Raw genomic sequence first — 12,970 nt, 5'->3', positions numbered from 1 at the left:
TTGAATCGACTAAGGCACCGTGGCAGACCAGCGCCCTCTGCGCTGCGCCACTGGTAGGCAGTGGTACGCTGGAAGTTATCAAGCTTGCTTTTCCTGTGTACGTCACAAGTGCTACTAATGACAACCTACTTCTCAGCGTACCTCCACTCAGGGTATGTTGTCAAGTCATAATCGAAAATACCTTGCGGAGAAAGAAACGGCGCTGGCAGATCCATTCCTAGAAGATGTGCACTTAGCTGGTTCCGTTCTTGTCATTAGTCATCTCATACGGATCAGGCAAGACATTCTAAAAGAAAGTTTTGAATGCGTGGTTAATTTCAACAGCAAACCATGGTGGAACGTGAATTACGTCACACCCAATCATGAGTAATTGATGTTGTAACAAAAATAATAACCCAGTACACAAAGGAGTTTATTACTGAGTTCATGTTCAACAGCGATGTGGGCACACACCAACCATCCCCCATTTATCCCCTCACTATCTCCCAAGCAGTTGACTACAGTCAGCACTTGCCTCCATTAAGTGTACCTGGCACTATCTATTGACTAGGCTCTTAAGCATTCTGCCAGAGAAGCCCTGGATTGGACGCCCCAAAAATGCACTAAGCCCAGCATTCTTTAAGTATAGTGTTTGGATTTTTTTTGTCCTGCACAAAAGAAGCCGCTTGATTCTGCAACATTATCGAGCCTGACATATTGACAAACTTTGCCACTCGAGCAGTTTTGAAAAGCAGGAACCGGGATCCCACTCGGCTTCCCTAAACAGCCTTTAAAAAACCATTCAACCAGAATGGCAGAGGAGTTTCTCACATAATGGTACGAGGGAAAGGGCACCACTCGAACTTCTCGAAGCTAATATGCAATGGCGTTCAGCAGATCTCATTATGCATAATAAAGCAAAGGCGAAGCTTGCATTGCTGTGTTTTATATTGTTACTGTGACCTTTTTTCCATATTCTGGCGCGAACCTTGGCAGGTCTTCCGTACTTAAAGAGGAGGGGGGGGGGGGGGGGGCGTAGGGGAGGGCGTGTACTCTTCGGCACAAATGAATACAAAGATTAAAAAACGTACTTGCATGTGGCGGGATACCACGTGAGCAGGAAGTAAAACGAAAACAGAAAGCAAGAAAATGCACTGGCGAGGCGTCCTGCAGGAAGTTCCCACCGGCACTTCTGCGTCGAGTGCTTGTCTCTTGAGAATTTATTCGAGTACCCAGAAAGCCGGCACTCATCCTTCCAAGCTTTGGTATGACAACATTTTGCACTTGCAAATCTTTCCTTGCACAAAGTAGATGTCAACCTTTTCAGCTTTTCTGGGATCACTCGAGGGACGTAGAGGCATCGTTTATAAACATTCCGCGTTCTGACTTTTATCATTATCCTGCTACTTTAGTCAATATTGTAGCTTATAACCGAAAAAGCGATGAGTTGTCATTCTTTATCGCTTTCCCTTTTAAACAATTTTAAAACTATTTCTTCCGTATTTTCCTTTCGACATCAAAGATCTGCAGGACTATACTTATGTACAATACACTGACTACACAAATACCCACAGCCATGAAAGGGCAAAGTTTTCTCTAGGTCGGTGCTACATAAAGAGAATATTTTTACCCAGGGAGAACTCAATGACCTTTCGTAAACCTAGTTTGATTTATATCAATTTTGATTTATTGGATATGTTGGCACCTTAGGTCGTTGGATATTACACAATTGCATGTCTAGTGAATATACAGAAATGACATGAAGAAATGAGCAAATAAGAACAAACGAACACATTATACACTTTGAATGTTTGCCTCTGAAGCAGAAAGCATCAAGACACATGAGTTATCCCTTTCTATTTCACGCTGACATACATTCCAAATGCCAACCAGAACTCGTCGAAACATGTTGCTTCGCTGAGCAATGTACACGATGACCGGAACATTGGTCGTCTCTTAAAGCTGCATTCACGTGGCGTGACGGCTCGCTGATTCCCTTCTCGAACGAGCGTGACGTGTCTGAATTGCAATGAATCGCACCGCTAGCAGCTCATTTGCGGCGTCCTTGTGTACAGAGTAATTATGTGACACTGAGCCACGTCGTCCTGACTCGCGGATTGAATCAGCAATACGTCCCGCCATGTAAATCCGCATTTAGAGTGCATGCGCGAGAAAGTTGTTCGGATTGGTTCGGATCGATTTATAACGCGCTCGATCATTGACACTTGCACATCACACGCAAAGACCCCATAAAGCAACACGGCTGCCACTTGTATAGAAATTGTTTCATGACAGATAATATGGTTATCAAACAACACAACACACACTTAGAAATAAATATAGACAGGATACCTGGCTTCCTTAAGACATCATCGCCAATCATAGCGCGTCGTGATTCAATATGCAGATTACATAAAGGTTTACCACATAAAGCCACGAACAGCCACGCCAATCAGTGACCTAGTTTTCTCTACAGTGTCATCCACTAGTCAAGCAAAGAAATAGAGTGCCTGTGCAATTTTTAGATGCATATAACACGTAAAAGCTGCTTTGTTGTGACACCATGCTTGCTTCTCGTGCAGTGTTTCGAGCTCGTTCAGCAATAAGGGCACGGTTTTGGGGGGTACTGATTGTATTTATGGCACGCCGTTCATTTCGCTTTCTGACTCGCCCACCCGACGGATTGAAAATGAAGCCGCTTTTAGAAACAATGCGGCGCTATAGCGTAACACTATTCCAAACTTTTCTACTCTAATTCTGCAATCAGTCCTCCACGATTGGTCAAAAAAATTTCCGGCCACCCCCACTTCGCCTGTCACGCGACATCACGGAAAGCGAGATAGCTCCCCGTCTGATACGACATGTATACACTGATTATTCAGGACTAAACCAAACGGAAGAAAAATAACTATTTCCTATTCAACGCCTTTTCGCCATTGGCCCTCTGCATTTGGGAAAACGTTCTCGGGCGGTGCCCACTTCGCCTTTCTGTCACGCGACTTCACAAAACAGCGAAAACTCACTGCAACAAAGTGACTTGTACGCGTTAAAGATGCAATATTATGCCGAACAAAACTGAATATTTTTCAGAATAGCCGGAGACTAGCCCGTTCCGAAAGGAATAGAAGATTGCTGCTCGCCGATCGCTGAAGCACTGGCAATTCGCACCTGCCGGAGAGCATAAATTTATTTGCGTATAATAAATCTTTTTGCGTGGAAGTATAACGTTACCGAGCTCTTTAGGCAAGTACACGACATCACTCTGCCTAGTCTTCTTTTTATCAGCATTCTCCACCCACCCCCAAGTCTTAGCGCGCTTGATCACGTTACCGCTGCTCACCTATGCCGCGTTTTCCTAAAAAATGTAACTGGAACGCCAATGCATTTCGTCGGACAATAAAAATTGATATCTCGAAACTGTTGTAGTCCTAAGAATTCGTTCCAAGTTAATGTGCTTTGCGAACTCATCGGCTATAATTCGTAGATTGAAATATGTGCCGCATCGTAATTAATTTAAAAATAATTATCATAATTATGTCAATTAATCAAGTAAGCCTGTTGATTTCTCGTAGACGTAATGGCAGCTTCATTGAGTAATTGAGACCAAGGGTTAGAATTGTGCTAGCTGCCACAGGCAATTTTAAAAATTTGGTGCAGCTCTAAAGAAAATATGATATATATATATATATATATATATATATATATATATATATATATACAGCGAAGCTTTATGTGAGTGCATAATGAGTCGAAACACGAGCACGCACCCACACACACAAGCGCGGGCACACACAAATGATATCGAGCCTTTTGTTAAGCAGAGTTGCTGACGACTAGCGAGTACGACAAACGCTTTGAACACATCATGGCTTCAAAGGCAGCATGCTCATACGTACATAGCGCATTTCAAGTACATTCTATCCGCAAGAAGCGTTTACTAACTAATTATCTTGCAGTCGCGGATGCGGGAAGGCGAGCTTTCTGGTTCTTTTCTTTTTCTTTCCCCCGTATGGTGGGCGCCACTGCTGCTGCGGATGCTTGGAGGCGAGCGCCATCTGGTGACGTTGAAAGGAACCCAGCGGTGCGGGGCGCGTACTACGCTGACATTGCTTAGCCTACTTGGCAAGGAAACAGCCAGGGCGCCGCCATGGTCACGAACCCCGGCAAGGTTCGCAAAGAAAAGCTTCGCTTTGAAAAACTGTCGCTCAAATCCGATAGCTGCACATCGCTTCGGCTGCAACAGTGCTCGAAGGTCGCACCTTGAAGACAACTATTGAGAAATCCCCAGCCATCTGACGTGCAAACATTTTTTTTCCTGAGCTCAATATTTGTGAATGGTGGCGGAGCACAGTGGCGAGCGATAAAAACGAAGATATTCTTGACCAATGTCGCTTCTATATTGCGAGAGCCACTCACATCCTGGTTGTTCCTTTTTTATTTTGGTGGACATGTTTGGGCGGGCGTCGGAACACTTACGCGCCGGGAATATCACTCGTGTTGCTCTTTTGTTGAGTCTGAGAGCAGACTTGCGACTGCTTTCTCGGAAAGGATCACAACCGGATAATGATAGGTACACACACACACACAAGAAAGCGTCGACCAATACTTGGTCGTCGCTCAATGCGGAACTGTTACAACTGTTACACCGCAATATGTGTTCTCTTTGTTTGTGTTAGACCTTTTCTCTGCGAGGTTTGAGTGATGGCGGAAGCTTTGATCTCTCCCATCTGCCACCGTTTTTATACAGACGGCGCTCGAAGGATGATTACACAAGAAGTAATGAATCAGCCAGGTTTAGCAAGATGCCACCAAGAGCAGTGTTCCGGGATCTAATTCGGTTGGATAGTTTTGTTCATGTGTTCATTGAAAAGTAATAGCTGCGGAAATCGTGCGAGCAAGCATCACTTCGGACGTTGTTAATAACCATGAGGTGTGGATTGGGCTGCTTATGCTGGCATCGTTGTGGAAAATAAAGAGATATCGTACGCAGGACCTAGTCAATCCAACTGTGAACTAGCGGACCAATGGTAACGTGATTTATGACGGTGCTAATATTAGTGAAACCAATACGCTATTTACTGCTTATTATATTACTTTTCGTGTAATTAGCTCACCTGGTCCTGTAGATCTTGAGAGCGCCCTGGAAATCGTTTCAAGTTGCTGCTTAGAACCACAAATGAATAATTTCCAAAAAATCGGCGTGTCTAGTTATAACTAAAACCAAAAAGATACAATGTTTTCTTACAATATCAGCTACATTGAGGTAAGGGTAATTACTGTGCATAAGTTCTTAAACTTGACAACTACACACAATTTACGATTGGAGGCAGATATCGACTGAAATATATCAGCAGCAATGCAGCCCTCCTTGAGTACCTGCGTTAGACTTATTCTTATGGAAACCAAACCACTACCTTAGACGTATTCTCCAAGTTGATTTTATAATGTGAAAGTGCTGTGTCGATTTATTTAAGAAGAAAAAAAGATTGGCAGGGACACTTAAGACTGGTTACGTGTGGGAATGTGAAAGCAATATAGCGTTTGTAGACCTCGGAACCTCATGAACGCGCTCATTCTATACACTCATGGAGTGGCGCCACTTCCTCCCCATTGTCTGCGCCGACACGTGCTCAATGACGCATGCACTAAGCCACACCTTTAGTCAGCCAGATGGCTGCGACGTGACGTGTTCAATCACGGACGCACTAGGCACAGCTTTAGTAATCCAGAACCGTGGGGTTAAAGTCGCGTCTGGGAAGCGTGCTCATCTCTCACCCCGGAGGTGCGGGTTCGATTCCCACCCAGACCGAAAGGTAGAAAATTTGCTTTTCAAAGTCATTAATTTTCTTTGATTACAGGAACCTCATTGAGTAATGTGACGTCAATAAGAGCATTTTTTGACGTTGTAACTCTTTGCGGCGGTGCCAATTTTGGTACCATCTTTCGATCCTGCCGACGCCGACGAATTTTAGTGGATTGGGGGATATATATAATGCTATCGCAATAAAAAAATGGCAAGATGGAAGGAATACAAAGGAAAGCAGTAATATCTTTTTTTTTGTCGATGGCAAGAACGTGACACACCCAAAAAGCCATTGAAAAGGCTTCATATATAAAAAACACATAGAAACCCTAAAAATACAGCAAAATAGCGCCAAATCATTGTATCTTAAGTGGAAGCGTTAGGTCAGGGTCAACTATATTGCCGCCTCATTAAATACATGATCTACGCAGAAACGCTTCTATGAGAAAACCGCTGATCCAATTTGAAATAAATTTGATGTAATTGAGAGAACAGGTTAAATTGTGTTGACCGTAGCAACCGTCATTTTGATATAAGGCCTTGGAGTTTTTATAAAAATTGCCGAATGTAGCTAAGTTTGCGAGAAATAGAAGCACAATGCTTTACAAATTTGCAAGTCTGCAATACAAACAAATATTGCATTTATGCAAAGAGCATTAGTTAGTGCATCTAAAGCGCTCAAATTTGTCATATGAATTTACAGCTTATGTGAAATTTTAGAATGTTTACAAGACCTTTGCAAAAGTCATATTTCCAAATTTGAAGTATGCAACAGGACAGTGTAGATTATATAAATTTTTTCCGCATTAGATGCATTATTAGGTCGAGTTCATAAAGTTGTGATATCGTTTGTCAACGCTGCATTGCAGTATTGAAAAAGTCATAGTTTTGTTTCGTGAAATTTTGCAATTTTAAAGAATTCATGTAAAAAAACTGAAATCGGAAATAAAATATCTGCTTCCAACAGTCACTATATTTTAATTTTTTCTTTTAAATCCAAGAAGCCTCATGTTATTAAGTGCAATGGTTGCCAACAAAAACGATTTATGTGTCCCTATGCATTAAGTTAGGAGCACCCGAACCCTTGCTCTTAAGTTCAGGTTTCAGCTCAGTCATACCGTGGTGAATATTGACACTTACAGGCATATTTCGACTTCAAGCACAAGTCCAACGAGGAACAAGCACTCACACGCTAACTGACTTCCGTTTGTGTATTGGTTGCTGCAGATGCTCTGTTTTGTTATATATCCAACAAAGAATGAAAGGAACTTAAGCGAAACATTAAATACGAGTCTCTAATATGCCGTGTTAGCATGGTCGTCAAAAATAAATATTTGTGTTATAGTTATGTGTTTGCTTTACAGCGAAGCTGTTAGCATCTAGTTGGTCGGGATTTTTTTTCGTGTCCGTGTGCGAGTTGGTCACACACAAAAGATGCACACACAAGATGCAAAAGTGGACCAATCCCGGTGACATTGCAAAGAAGCGTGAAGCGCGCAGAGTGTGCTGCTTCTCCAATAGGCATTCCATGACGTCATCAGGAGACGTCATCTGATTACGTCATGAGGCGATATCCTCACATGACGATGCCATTATTCTCGTATACTCGAGTTACAATGCGGAGCTATCAGATCTGCTGCTTGTGTGTAAGTCGTACTTTAGGAATTTTATGACGCAATATACTTTCAGAAATTCAGTAAGTTCAATATCCCACTTGTGCTTGGCACAAGTGTGATAGCCTAGGAGAATGAGGCGGTATGCAGCACTTCAGCACACGTGCTTGTGCACGCGACGTACATACGTGTGCACAAAATGTATCTTTGCTTGAGGCGTGTGCCCGTCTCATCTGCCGCCGCACAGCGTGTACTGCGACCGTAATCGACACTATGGCAAACACTGTCCAAAAACCGTACCTCCACCAAGCGGCCGCGGCCACTCAGACAGACCTCAAACGGCAGCTGGAAAAGGGCCCTGTCTTTGAGTTTTCGCGTAACAGATATATTTTTTCTCGTATATTAGAATTATAAACCGAAGCTATCATGTTTGCAGCGTGTGTGTAAGCCGTACTTTACGAATTGTCTGACGCAGTTTATTTTGAAAAACAATAATTAGTTCAATAAAGCACTTGCGCTTGCCGGACGGCTTAGAAGAATGAGCATGTATGCTGCTTTTCTGCACACGTGCGTGTGCGCGTGACGTACGTTGCTTGTGGTGACGGTGCTTGCCTAAAGTCGTGTAAAGTGGGCCGAGCTTGTCTAACATGTGCATCCACTTTCCCATGGTGGAATGGAGGCGGATTTCTTTCTTTTTGAACTGAACTTTTTTTGTGAAGAGCATGTGCAGTCTCTAAAGCTATAGCCAACAATGGACGTAATGAACAAAATACAGTGCAAACGCTAAAGGGCATTCACTGCACATTTATCTAATGGCTCCTTCTGCCTCAACTACAGACTAAAAATAAAAGACGCTGGTGAACCGAGGGTGTTGGACTCGCCACGAAAGGATACCGAATGAATGTGTTCGCCCCAACTCGTGGGAAGGCAGTGAACGCTCGCGGGAGCAGTCATGCTAACGGAGACGCGTTCTCCACTGGTAAATTCTCCGGAGCACACCAAACAGTGCGTGGTCTATCTCACGCGACACCGTCCTCAAGCGGACGAGATCAGACGAGCACGTGTCAGCCCAGCACTGTAAAATAATCTACAGCCTTAAAATAAATAAGGGTGTAAATGCGTCCGTAACCCCCAATTTTACACCCTTTCTATATAAATGGGCGAGTTACAGACAGATTTACGCCGTTATTCATCTTTAATGGTGTATATTGTTTTACAATCCACGCACGACTCCATCCTGCAGCAGAAGGGGAGGACTCGGAGCCATGGGAAGAGAACATCAGGAGACGCGAGACAGTGGAGCATCATCGCAAGCTGGATGTCGCTTATTGAATGTTTGTCGCTTGATATATTACCGTAGCTATGGTTATGGTGTATGCTACATGCGTTCTCGAATAATAGGTAGACATTGTATTTACACCCTTTACCCTGCCTAAAGTTCATATATTCCTCCATGGCTTGAGTGCGCCGTCTTCTACTATAGTCACCATCCAGATAGTCAGCATGTAGAAGTAATAGACATCTCACTATCGCGAAAATAAAGCTGGATGCAGGCGTCTGCACCTCTCTCTCTCTCTGCTATAGTTAGTGAAAAGTGTGCTCAACGTGAAGCAACCCCACGCCACCTATTCAGCGCTTCGTGTGCTTAGGGTCATCGTGTAATAGTCCAGTGTTTGGGAATTTACAGCTTTGGCGTACCCGACAGCGGGTCTACCTTTTAAGAAGTTGATCGTATGCATTCATTGGGCGAAATATTGCGCGACCTCCGAACAAGATCAGTTCCACCCACAGCTCTTCAGAAAGAACAAGCACATTAAAGAGAAGAAAACCAGTATGAATAGACACTTTATAAAGTTAGCGTAGTGCAAAAGAAATCAGAAATCAATGTACACGGGGCAAGGCTTGCACTGTGTTCAGGGCTAATTAACAGTTGGAAGTAAAAGGAAGCTTTTCTGAATGCCAAACGTTTTCTGCATCACACTTGACTTACTCTTTGTGGCGAGGAAGCTTAGACTGTAGACATTTGATGGCATCTCAAAATTCGGGCGAAGACTACAAACGTGACTTGCGTAGAGACTACAGTAGAGGTGTCACGCACTCCACTCCGAACTCCCCTAGTGCGTTTTGTGTGGCTGCATCAGAAACAGGTCGCACGACAATTGTTGATATGTCAAAGCAATAGAATGATCGATTTTGGTATGGCGAAAGAGTCGCGGGTCCACAATAACGTTTGTAAGCTTACACGGATGTCTTTTGGAGCATGCACTTGTCTGTTTAAGGGACTGATATTCATATTCGAAGCGACGACGCCAAGCGCGTTGGGCTTTCTTAAACATCCCGCTGCGCATTCTCCTACGTGGTAATGCAGCCTGAAGCGTATTTTACCGCAGAAGCACTTTTCTCGCCTTCTTTCGCAGACTTCCGTTTCACGGAAACTACGTCATTGCTCGACATAGCTAAACACGCTCACGTCACGAGTTGGCGCATACGTGTAAGCATCTGTGCTAACGTTACAGAGGCGCCGGTCAGCGGCTGTCTTTTTTTTTTTACGGAAACACACAACGAAACAAGAAACACTACATGTTCTGAATATCGTCACTTCAACAAATATACGCCGTCAAGTGCATCATTCCTTTAATGAACCGAATTTATTTTCTCTCTCTTTCGCCCGTTTTCATGCTCGAACTATCTCCGCAAAGGCCTACTTGCTCTCGAGCAGCTGTGTCGCGTTAGGAATTACGTTGTCACAAAACACCAACTCGCTGTTTTGAGACGCACTTGCTTCTTGCACGAGAGCGTTGTCGCTCCTAAAGGTTTCCATGCTCTGGTACGTGGTAGCGTTTTGTCCCATTTCCCAGTTGCCTGGGCTGACGGTTGCGGATCACTGTTGTCGACCTGCGCTGCACATATCTTGCCGATAGGCGCCGAAATGTGCCCTTCTTCAGCGGCTAATACATGCACTTCGGTGTCATATAGCTGTAAGGCCATTTGTAGCTACTTGCACTGCTCCTTATGCACTCAGCTGCTCAGCTTCTGTAGTGACCCAGTTTTGTTGAGACATCGAAAGGCCCTGATATTTGTATAACGAGAGCAATTGTATGGACACGCAAGGCAAACTTCCGCCGTCGCAGTCACCCGTGATGTTGCGTCGATACTTATGTATGTGTATGCAATACCTTTATCTCTGCCGTATATGCAAGGTAGATGCTATACTACTTAACATACCAAGGTTTCTCAGACAAGTCTTATGTTCTTGATTGAATTACTCGTTAGAATATTTGAGAATAATAGCGCGGAAATAAAATACATCAAACGGTTTATTCACAGCGTACGCCGTTTACTTAATTATTTTCAGAGCATGCAAAATTCCAAACATTATTAGTGCTCACAATCTCCAAGTGATGTAATTTCGCTGGCGTCGCTGTTAACGGGTGGCGGAATGAAACCTGGGCTATGTCATTACAGGCCCTGCACACCTCTTAAAAAGGTGCCAGAAATTCTGAGCCAGCCGCATTTGTCGCGTCGGCGTATAATCACCGAACACCATCCGTGGAGTTCCATCGCAACGCTAAGCCTTGTTATCGATGTCACTGCTTTGCCCTTCGGGCAAAAGTGCCAATTTCTTGTTGTGCTGTGAGAATGTGTAATCTATTTTTGTACAAGAATGCTCATGCGGGATATTTACTTGCCACCATGTGTGCGCCATCAAGATGAGCTAAAACACAGGAACCAATAACCCAGGGGCTCAGGGAATTGCGTGGCGCCACCTGACACACGAATAATTGTAGAAATAAACGCGGTTCCAATTAGTGTTATTCATTGGACCAATTTTCATATGTCGGCGCCGCCGTATAGATTTGGTCTCGAAGTCTCCTGGGCCACAGGCTTCAGTGTTGGAGCTCATATTAAGCGGGATAATACAGGCTTGTTTTCAGTAGGTGCTCGCGCGTGTGGTGGTGTTTCAGTGTTCGTTCATCTGTGTGCGCACTCTTAAGGCTCAATAGCAAAATGGAAAGCTTGTAAACAATACGAAATGGACGAATTGTTTCACGAACAATAAATTCGTAAGTGTATTTGATCCCTCAACACATTAGTAAAACAAGAAACATAATCAGAAACTTGAGTGCACCCGGCCATGTGCAAATAACGTACTCTTCGCTCATTATAACTAAGGTGAATACAAACTCTTTAACACGGTGCGCCACTTACATGGCATGTCGAGTGTATTGATCGTGGGTCAATAAGAATACATGTATAACACGTCACCACACTTATCTGAATTCTCATAACCACGTGAGCGACAGCAATCTCGCTTAACGCACGCCATCCCCCCCCCCCCCCTTACACACAGACTTTATTTTTTTTTCAGAAAAAAATAAGAAATGAAAGACTATATGCATATCTTTACGCTGCTCGCGATATTTCACCGAACTACGTGAAAACTAAGCAGCATGGTTGCGGATAAAGTGTAATCAGTGTACCGCCACAAAGTCATTTGGGAAAGAAGTGAGTAAAAGCGGTACCCTTTCACGTCAAGGCCCGACACTGCTCCCGACCTCCTCTGCGCTTCCAGGAACTCTTCGAAGATCATTCATTCTCGGAACACGGGACAGGAATGCCACCACAACGTACGCCTACACGTGAAAGCAAGCTATTAGCGGTTTTCAGGCTAATCAATTGCTTCGCGCCACATTAAGCAGAGTGAAGTAAAGAGAAGGAAAGAAGAGGGGTTGGGTGGGCATACTGTAGGGCTGACACTTACGACGGGACGGCGACGAACGTCACCGCAGGCACTGCCTCGGCCTACAGGAGCCCATGTCGCGACAGTATACGCAGTGACAGGAAACGGTGGGAAGCGTAAAAAGTACCGAGTCTGAAGCGTTTGCTCGCGTTGGCGATGAAATTCATTGTTCCGGGTAAGTGATTTCCAATGAACCGCGACGCTTGCTTTCGCACTGCTACCTTTTGCCTTCTTTCCAACAAGAGCTTCTATCTCAACAATCGATCTGTGACCTCCCAGCATGACTGCAAGACTTAGCGCGATTGGCAGCAAGTGACTTCACTTCCTGCCTCCGATCCGTAAATGGGATTACCCTTTTCATACGCCTATTAGGGTGTCTTGTTTCTTTTCTAATATGCGATATTGTAACTTTTCGAACGCGCAGAGTCGTACAGGAGAGTTGGTGCACAGAGTTTACTTTTGATTGGTGGTTCCGGAGGACTAATTGAAAACGACAAAAAGGGGCTTGCTGTCTGTCAATGAGTCCGTAAAAAAAGTTGGTAGCACAACTCTTATATGGGTTTTACGTGCACCCAATGCGTGGTGTACGGGTGTCTTTGCATTCCGCCCGCATCGAAATGCAGTAGCTGCGGCCGGGATTTACACCCATGATCTGGTACTTATAGCGACGCAACATGCAAGCCATTAAAGCGGCCCTCAATTTGGATGCGCCTATTATTGGTTGGCCATGGTAGTCCGGTGCAAAGCCCGTCCACACCACATAGCATGTCCATACTGGAACACATGAACGAGAGCACGACCTTCCCGCTCTGTCATGCACATACTAACTTTATG

Source organism: Dermacentor silvarum, chromosome 6, assembly GCF_013339745.2.
Source record: "Dermacentor silvarum isolate Dsil-2018 chromosome 6, BIME_Dsil_1.4, whole genome shotgun sequence".
Lineage (NCBI taxonomy): Eukaryota > Metazoa > Arthropoda > Arachnida > Ixodida > Ixodidae > Dermacentor > Dermacentor silvarum.
Note: the sequence above shows the minus strand (reverse complement) of the source record.